Raw genomic sequence first — 9,946 nt, forward strand, 5'->3', positions numbered from 1 at the left:
TTAGCATCTTGGCTGGAGTGACAGATGCATAGCAAAGGAGGAAGAGTAAAAATAAATAATACCACTATGTTCAAAATGCTAACAGCAACTCTATGTATTCTATGTATGCATAGTAAAATCTTTTGGAAAAACATAGCCTAAACGTTCTGGGTCTATCCCCAGGGAAGGGGCTGGGAACTGCAGGGTAGTCAAGAGGCTTTTATTATTATAATAGTTTTCTGTTAGTGTCATTATTGCAAAATTTCTTTTAAGTTGATTTTTTTGTTGTTTTGCAATTGCCACAGTTTCAAGAACATGTTGAATATATATTTTTAAGATTGGCAATAATATTAATACATTTAAAAATATTTTATCTTTGTATATCCTAATAATAACAGGAGATTATAACAAGAAATATCCCCATCATAAAAGCTTTTTTAAATAGAAAAACTGAAAGGCTACAGGAAGACTACTGATGGCAATGAAAGATTATCTACGCATGAAGGTGTGTATTAGATGGAATTCACTCCAGCTAGAATGAAGCATCCACGTTTAAGACTCAAGAATTTGTCTATAGCAATTTCCTGGGAGTATTTTGGGAAGAGGAGTTTTTTTCATGTCTTATCTTAAAGGAGGTAGGGTAGCTCCTGTCTGAAGTAGAGCATCTGTGTGCGATCCAGAGTTACGTACAAGTGTATGGACAGATGGATGTATGGGATGTATGGATGTGTTAGTAAATTGTTAGAGAATGGAACACCTTGACAGAGGTAATGCCACATACATACACACATACATACATGTCATATCGTGATATCTATGTTTCTTCGCAATGGGCACACTATTTATTGGCTAGGATTTACCTAGGAAATGGCAGTTGGTGTCAGAGAAGTAGAATATAAACATTATGATCACTGTAGCATTACAGAGAGAAAGGAGATGCTGAACATGACATCCAGCTTAAAGCAGTGGGTCTAAACATTGACTGCACATTATAATTGCCTAGGGAGCTTTTAAAAAGACGTAGTGGAGCCCCACCTTAAGAGATTTTGATTTAATGGTCTGAGATGGGGCTCAAGCAATATTAATTTTAAAAGCTCCCCAGTTGATTCTAACGTGCAAGCAGAGTTGAAAATCACGAGGTTATAGAAAGAATCCATAGTAGTGGATGGCAAAGCATATTGGCAGAGCGAACTTGGGTAGCAATCAATTGATAAACATTTCCAACCTGAAGAATATTTTGGTCAATTCTAAGGTCAGACATAAGAAATGCTACCAAGAATTCTGAAACATGGGGCCAGCCCAATGGCAGAGTGTTTAAGTTCACACTCTCCACTTCAGCAGTCTGGGGTTTGTGGGTTCAGATCCCAGATGTGGACCTACACACTGATTATCAAGCCATGCTGTGGCAGCATCCCACATGCATAAAAGAGAGGAGGATTGGCACAGATGTTAGCTCAGGGCCAATGTTCCTCACCAGAAAAAAAAAAGAACTCTGAAACATGCAAGAAACCAGTTGTAGGGCAGACCAGGGCAGCATGATACTTTGGGACACCTTGGAAAGAAGAAGAAAGATCAGATCAGAATAGAAACAATTTATTCATTCTAGGACATGAACACTACTTTCTCAACTACACTGGCTAATGGTTCTTCTCAATTTCTTATTTAGAAAGAACTAGACAATCATTTTGGAACCTGCTATACACCCCATGTAGTCTTTTATCTATGTTTAAGTTAGATTAACATAGACTAAAACACTCATGGTTCTTGTTACACATGTGGGCATATTTGAACCCAACACATCTTTTCAGTTATATTTGGGAAAGGGTATTTTGAAATAAAGCCTGTCCTAAATTCTGGGTAAGATCATTCAATAAACATTTTTTGGGCACCTAATTGGAATTGAATATAGAGCACCTATTCAATAAAATCATAAAAATCCCTGCTTTCAAAGAGGTTACATTCGGGGAGGGCCCCGTGGCCAAGGGGTTAAGCTTGCTTACTCCTCTGCGGTGGCCCAGGGTTTCACCAGCTCAGATCCTGGGCGCAGATATGGCACTGCTCATCAGGCCATGTTGAGGCAGTGTCCCATATGCCACAACTAGAAAGACCTGCAACTAAGATATACAACTATGTACGGGGGTTGAGGGGAGGTTGGGGAGATAAAGCAAGGAAAAAAAAAAAAAGATTGGCAACAGTTGTTAGCTCAGGTGCCAATCTTTAAAAAAAAAGAGGTTACATTCTAGGTGAGGGCGGGTCAGTTCAGCAGAGAAAACAGCTAATCTTCTTCTTTATTTATTTTTGCTGGGAAAGATTTGCCCTGAGTTAACATCTGTTACCAATCTTCCTCTCTTTCTCTATCTTTTCTTTTACTCCCAAAAACCCAGTACATAGTTGTGTTTTCTAGCTGTAAGTCCTTCTAGTTGTTCTGTATGAGCTGCCACCACAGCTTGGCTACCGACAGAGGAGTGGTGTGTTTCTGTGCCCAGGAACTGAACCTGGTCCACCAAAGTGGAGCACACCAAACTTTAACCACTAGGCCATCGGGGATGGCTCGGTTTTTTGTTTTTCTGAGGTGTTTTTACATAATGATGGAAACTATGAACTACGTCAGGCTGAGTCATGTGAGAGAGCTCGTGGAGTGGGAATGATGCTAGGGTCTCCAGAGAAGGTGCTGGGAGAAGACATGTGAAATGAGGACTGAATGACTTCCACAGAAATCTGTGAGAAAGGGTATTTCAGAGAGTGTAGCAAATACAAAGGCTCTGGACAGAAATGGAGTTATTAACGTCAGCTAGGTCAAATGACTAACATAAAAAGCAGTTCAGCAGGCAAATAAATAATTAATAATCTCCTGATACACTAAACGGGTCCAGTGCTGTTCTTGAGAACTTTACATTTTGTTTAATCGGAAACTGCCCAAATTTACATGTCCCACCTAACTCCTCACCCCAGGCTGGATACATACATACATACATGCATGCATGCATACGTACATACATACATACATAAAGTTCCATGCTCAAATATTATTCCAGAAGGCTAAGAATACTCAGTGGGATGCTAATTTGGTAGTCCCACCGACAAATACTTGATCTGGATAATTCTATCTTCATCACTGAAAGCACAGCCTTAGGACTATCTTAAGCAAATATTACCTTTCTATAATTCTGTGTTTAATTTATTTTTCCTACCTGTTCTGCCCTGACCTTCCTGGGTCCGTCTGTCTCTTCCCTTTCCTCTTGCACTGTTTTGTTAGCTAGAAGGATGAGAGTGGGGCTTCACTCTCTTCATATATCAAATTTTATGCATGTATATCATAATCAAAATGGCCTTCTTGTTGATTCCATTCTCTAAATACATAAGGCTTTTAGAAATTTAGGCTACTATTAACAAAATAATCAAATAAGTAAAGGATTTGCTAGGGCCAGAAGCTAGCAGACTCTTTGCAACTTGGGTGATTTTCTATATTATTAAATAAGGGGCAAGCATCTTTTTAAATTTTGATTTTTCATCTTTTTGATATATATTCATTTACCCTAGGGAGTTTGGTATTTCAGTACTTCTTTGTTTGTTTGCTTGTTTGTTTTTAGCTTTAATCCTTTTTGAAATCATCTTGGAGTCCAGTGTGAGGCTTTTGGGTAGTTGTTTTTTGATTGTTGTTATCTTTAATTGTGAAGTTAAAATTTTGATAACATATTTACTAGATAATAACCAAATAAATCAAAAAGATTTTCGGCTTAAAGCGCTCATATTTTTAGGAGCAAGGTGAGCTTTATCAGAAGGTCAATGACGATTTCATCTGGAAAAATTCAATACTTTTATTGTAGGATTGTATTGACTGCTATGTGACTGTTAATTGTCTCGTTCATTCAATCTATTTTAAAAAAACTTTAAAACACTGTGAGCATAGATACATATGTTTGTTTCTTTGGGGAGGAGGGATTAAATGATTTTGTAGTCAAAAAACAAACTAAAGAAAACACAAATGCTCTTCTCTTTATCATATAGTTACAGAGTTGTTTTGTGACGGCCATCTATAATAAATTTTAAACTTGAAAGTGCTCAACTTCTTGGCTCAGACGACTGTGTGTCTTATCCTCTGCAACTCCATCTTAAAATATATCTAGGGAGAAAATCAGGTAATTTCTTTTCCTAAAGGAATAAAGATTACTAAAAATCCTTTCTAAGAATCTCATTGAGTTTCTTTATTATCTGAAGATAATTTTCAAAGTTGTGTTTAATAGCCGTCTGTAAAAAAAACCCAGAACCTATAGTCATTAAAACTTCTATCAAACATCATTCCAGATTATTTTAATAATACTATTATTAATTAAGTATTAGTCTCAATACCTAGATTTTACTTTGGCAATTTTTTATAGATTTCAGAAAAGCAATCCATATCTAATTCAGGCAATAAAATAGAATTTTTTTTAAAGTGACATTGATGGTCAGCTTCTGAATCTTGACTGTAAGGAGTTGGTATTTTGAACCTAGAAGAGCTGCTGGCACATATTTGGCACTGAATTAAGATGGAAGGAAGGATGGAATAAGATAGAGTTCTTCTGTTGTCATTTTCTACCTGAGATAGCTTTTTATTGTTTTTTCCAAAACATGCATACCTGAAGTTCATTATATGTCCTTATATGATAAGGCTCTATTGTCTAAAGTTTTTGTTATATTTTACTACAATGACCATTTTTGTAGTATGTGTGATATCAAATATAAAGAAAAGGAGAAGTTAAAAAGGCTTTTCTGTCTTACTTCGGTAGCTAGTCTTAAGAGAGTAGTAGTTAATTTTACTTTATTTTTGAGAAGTAACAATAAACATGATCTCTGTAAATTTATGAGAGAGCAAGCGAGCATATCTGGTGGTTTCACACATAGGCAATTATTTCTGGATTCAAAAAGCCCAAATAGATCAACTTCAGTGCTAACATTGAGCACATAGCTGCATTTTAAAAGTTCAGAGGGTCAATTGAGCTATCTGTTTATCAAAATCATATGCTTTTTTCCCTTGGGTTTCAAAACTAGACTAGGCATATTATGAAAAGAGAATTTTCATGAAGATTTCAAAAATATTTAGACTAGAAATATATAAGCAAATAAAAAATCAAATTGTATTTCTAAATCGATTAAGCAATAACAAGAAAAATTCCAAATATAGATAGATGAAATTTGTTTCATGCGTTCAATCAAATATGCTGTCTGTACAGTTTAATGAGCTTTTCATTTTATTGGAACTGACTTACCAATCCATATCAGAAAGTAGAATTTAGACCGGATCTACGGAACACCATCCATGTGTACGATTCATAAAAAGGCTAGCTTATACATCGGGAAAGTATGAAGTTTAGGGGCACAATAAAGGAGGAGCTTTCTCTTGTCCCTTAATTACTTATTTTTTGTCTATTTATTGCATCAGTGTGGACTCATGGAGTCCTAATTTGTTCAATGGGTTCTAATCTAATAAAATCATGATTTATTTTGATGCTCAAATTTTCCCAGAATAGGATCCCTATCAGTTTGCTCCTGTGTCCTTTTGACAAATCTTCAACATTTCTTATACATATTTAACTTATAACCTAAGTAATATTATATGACTTCATGTATAGCATGAGACCTTACTATAGTATACTTCTATTGCCTCCTTCTGGCCTTTGTAATACAGCTGCCATACATTTAACTTCTAAATATACTATAAACCTCACAACACATTGTGGTTTTTTACTATACACATTCAATTACTTTTATAGAGATTAAAAAGAAGAGAAAATATGATTACCCACGTATTTCTAATTTCTGATGCTTTTGATCGCTTTGCATAGATATGTATTTCCATCTGATATCATTTTCCTTCTGCTTGAAGGACTTTTTAGTATTTCTTGTTGCACAGGTCAGCTTGTGATGGATTCTTTTAACTTTATATATCTAAGAATGCCTTTATTTCACCTTCACTTTTGAAGGCTTGTTTTACTAAGTTGTAAATTCGAGGTTGACAGGGTTTTCTTTTAGTAGAGTTGTTGTACCACTCTTTTCTGACTTGCATTGTTTCTGATGAGAAATCTGTCATTCTTGTCTTCATCCTTTTGTTAAAAACACATTATTTTTCTCCAGTTGCTTTTTAAGACTTTTTCTTTATAACTTTTTATTTATTTTGTGATGAAGATTAGCCCTGAGCTAACATCTACCACCAATCCTCCTCTTTTTGCTGAGGACACTTGGCTCTGAGCTAACATCCGTGCCCATTTTCCTCTATTTTATATGTGGGATGACACCTCAGCATGGCTTGATAAGCAGTGCATAGGTCCATGCCTGGGATCCGAACTGGTGAACCCTGGGTGGCCAAAGTAGAGTGCATAAATGGAACCGCCACACCACTGGGCCAGCCTCCTTTATCGCTGTTTATAAGCAATTTGTTTAAGATGTGCTTTTATGTTGTTTTCTTCATGTTTCCTGTGCTTGGAATTTCTCGAGTATCTTGGGTCTGTGGGGTTATAGTTTTCATCAAGTCTGGAAAAATTTCAACCATTATTTCCTCAAATATTTTTTTTCTTTTAACTTTCACCCCTAGTTATTTTCCTTTGATTCCAACTACACATGTGGTAGTCCACTTGAAGTTGTCCCACAGCTCACCAGTGATATATTCATTTTTTCCCAAGACTTTTTGCTGTCTGTGTTTCCTTTTGGATAGATTCCATTGCTATGTCTTCAGGTTCACCAGACTTTTCTTCTGAAGCATCACTCTGCTGTCAATCCAAACCAATTGTTTTTCATGTCGCACATTGTAGTTTTCACATCTAGAAGTTCAGTTTGGGTTTTTGTATTATTCATATCACTACTTGACATGTTTAATATTTCCTCTTCCTTCTTGAACATACAGAAGTATAATAATAACAGTTTTAATGTCTTTGGCTAGCAATTCTTTTATCTAGGTCTGTTTCTATTGATTGATTTTTCTCCTCCTTATGGGTCATATTTTCTTCGTTCTTCACTTATCTGGTAGTTTTTAATGGAATGCCATACACTGTGACTTTTAACTTTGTTGTTGCTGGATATTTTTGTATATTTATAAATATTCTTGAGCTTTGTTCTGGAACGCAGTTAAGTCACTTGCAAAGACACAGATCTTTTTGAGGTTGTTTTTAAGTTATGTTGGGTCTCATTAGATTAGACTAATCTATATCTAACTTTGCCCCATTACTGAGATGCTACTGAGTGTTCTAAGTACTCTATATGATTTCCTGTAAATTATGACGTTTTTTTCTTTCCTGTTTCATGATACTTTCTCTGCCCTCTAGTAGTTTCTCTCACATATGTGTTTATCAGCAATGAGACAAAGACTTGAGAAATGCTCCGCAGATCTCCATTGCTTTCTTTCTGTACAGGTTACTATTTTCCGATACTTTGACCAGCAAACCTTTGTCATCTTGGCCTCCCTCTTTTAATCACCTCCTGTTCGCCTCATTGATGAGAAAGGGATTTCCACCCTAGAGTCATAGGGATAACCAAACACATGTTACCCAACACTGGACACATATGATTGACCATAGTCACATATATTATTAGTTGTGTATACTCACATTCTAGGGGAAGAGGACACAGCACACCACACAGGGTCTCATGCTGATGGCACTCGGGAACAGAGTGAATAACCAGAGGCTATGGGAGGCAAGCTTTGTAGTATTAAGAGGGTATGGTGACCCTGTTTCCTGCGGGAGGCCGTGATTGGCTTATTTAATAATTCCATGGGTTGTCAGGGAGCTGAAAACCACTACTCAAGGATAAGCAGGAACTGTGCCTAGTCCCCTTGATGAGGAAGGTTGTTTGGCCAGGATCCCTCATCCACAAGAACAGAATTAGGAGAAGAACTTGTGGTTATCTCAATCGAGGTCCTCTTGAATTCATCAGATATAAAGACAGCACATAATATTAGATTTTAGTGTAAAATATTAGATTTTAATTTTACACCACACCCCCCAGAGTCCCAGCTCCATCCCTTTAGCTCAGTAGGATTGCTGTGCTCTGACGGGGTCCTCCCTCTCAGCACTGCAGTCTGGTAAGCTTCACGAGGCCATAACCTGGGGGCAATCAGAGTTCACCTGTCTCGGATATAAGTTTCCTGTGCTACCTAATGTGCAAGGTTGGGAAATGTTATTTCATAGATTTTGGTCTCTTAGTTGTTTTTAGTGAAATGATAAATCTGGCATATTTACTCCATGTTGGCCTTAGGTTAGGTTTTAGAGAACTTTGGCAGAATACACATGATAAATTGAGATTTAATGGAAAGTTTGTCATTATTAAGCAGATGGAAAGTATTTGATCAGGAAGAGAAGGATTTCACCATGATTAATTTTAAGGGGCTCCTTACTCCTCCAGAATCCTGAAAACATTATGACTAGACTACATCTAGGGTCAGAAGCGCATTAGAAAAATATATACTGAGTATTTGAAAAAGAAGAGGGAAAGAGTAAACCACATTCTAGTAAATCATGTTCTTGTCTTTAGCAATGTTCTTACCTGACTTATATTCCTGTATATGAATCTGGCGACTCAGGATTTTCAAAATGAAGAGACATTTAGGCAGTTGATTTTTGAATAAGTATTTAAATTCTTTCAATATCAATGCCTCTATCTAAAAAGAAAAATTTTAAAATGTGGGGATAACATGCATGTCAGTGATTTGTTGCAAAGACATGGTATAAAACTTACATAGGCACTTTATACAAGGGTTGGCATACAATAGGTACCCAATAAATACCATTTCCACTTAGCCACTTTGATTAATTCTTAAGGACTTCCCTTTCTCAAAGTTTCCCTATCTCCTTTTGTGCAAACTAAAGTTATTTTACCAACTAGCTGGTTTCGATTTTGTTTTTACCAGTTTCCTTTTCCATGTCCTCGGTCTGGGAGGCTATAAACCATGCTGTGTCCGTAGGTAAATAAAAAAAGTCCTCATCTTCCCGACAAAGAATACTTCTTGGCAAACATACTGCACACTGCACTCAGTGTCAGAGTTTCACAGCCTCCCTGAGGAGCCCAGCGCACGTATCTAAGGAGAGGTAATGCCGGGATTATGAGTCCTTTTCAAGGCAGCAAGACCATTCTTCAGAAAGTCAGGCTGTGTAAAGAATCACTTGCTTATCCAACAAAACCTTTAGCAGCAGAAAAAAAAAATACATGCAGACAAAGAATAAGGTATTGTTAGCTTTATAAAGAAGAGTTCACTTGAGAGCTGTGACTTATTTTTAAAACTTTGCTGTACGTAGATAGGAAAACTGTAATCCTTTTGATTATGTTCAATCCATATGATAGTCAATTGTGTTAACGAGTGCATGTTGAGCAAATGAAATCATTTTCAATAGCTTGTACTTTAACGTTTGGAGATAAAGAGGCTGTGAATTATATGGATAAGGACTTGTTAACATTAACATTCCAACTTTTCCATTACTAGTTCTGTAACCTTGAGCCAATTATATAATATGTCTGAACCTCAATTTCCATCTCTGTTAATTATGGACATTTCATAGGGTTTTCTGAGCGTTAAATAAACCAACACAAACAAAGGATCAATCACGGTCCATAATTCATAAAAAGTCCCTGAGGAATTATTACTCTGCTGCTGCCACTACTAGCAAACCATTACTATTACTACATTTATGATTAAATGTTTGTTTTCAAACAATGGACATTTTTAGATACTTCTAGTGCTTGCCAAAAGCAGAACTCCTAAAATCAAAACAAGGAAACAGAGATTTAATAGTCTAGGCATGATGATGGCAACTCAAAAATAAAAGCTATCATGTAAGAAAATACAGCATTAAAACCATAAACAATTATTGCTCATATAAAAGAGGAGAAAAATAAGGAGAATACAATAGCATTCTACCATTGTAACCTCTTTTCCTTGTGTATTCATTCATGCTTTTGACAAATACTTAACAAACACATATAATGTTTGAGCCATTAT

This window comes from Equus quagga, chromosome 13, assembly GCF_021613505.1.
Source record: "Equus quagga isolate Etosha38 chromosome 13, UCLA_HA_Equagga_1.0, whole genome shotgun sequence".
NCBI lineage: Eukaryota > Metazoa > Chordata > Mammalia > Perissodactyla > Equidae > Equus > Equus quagga.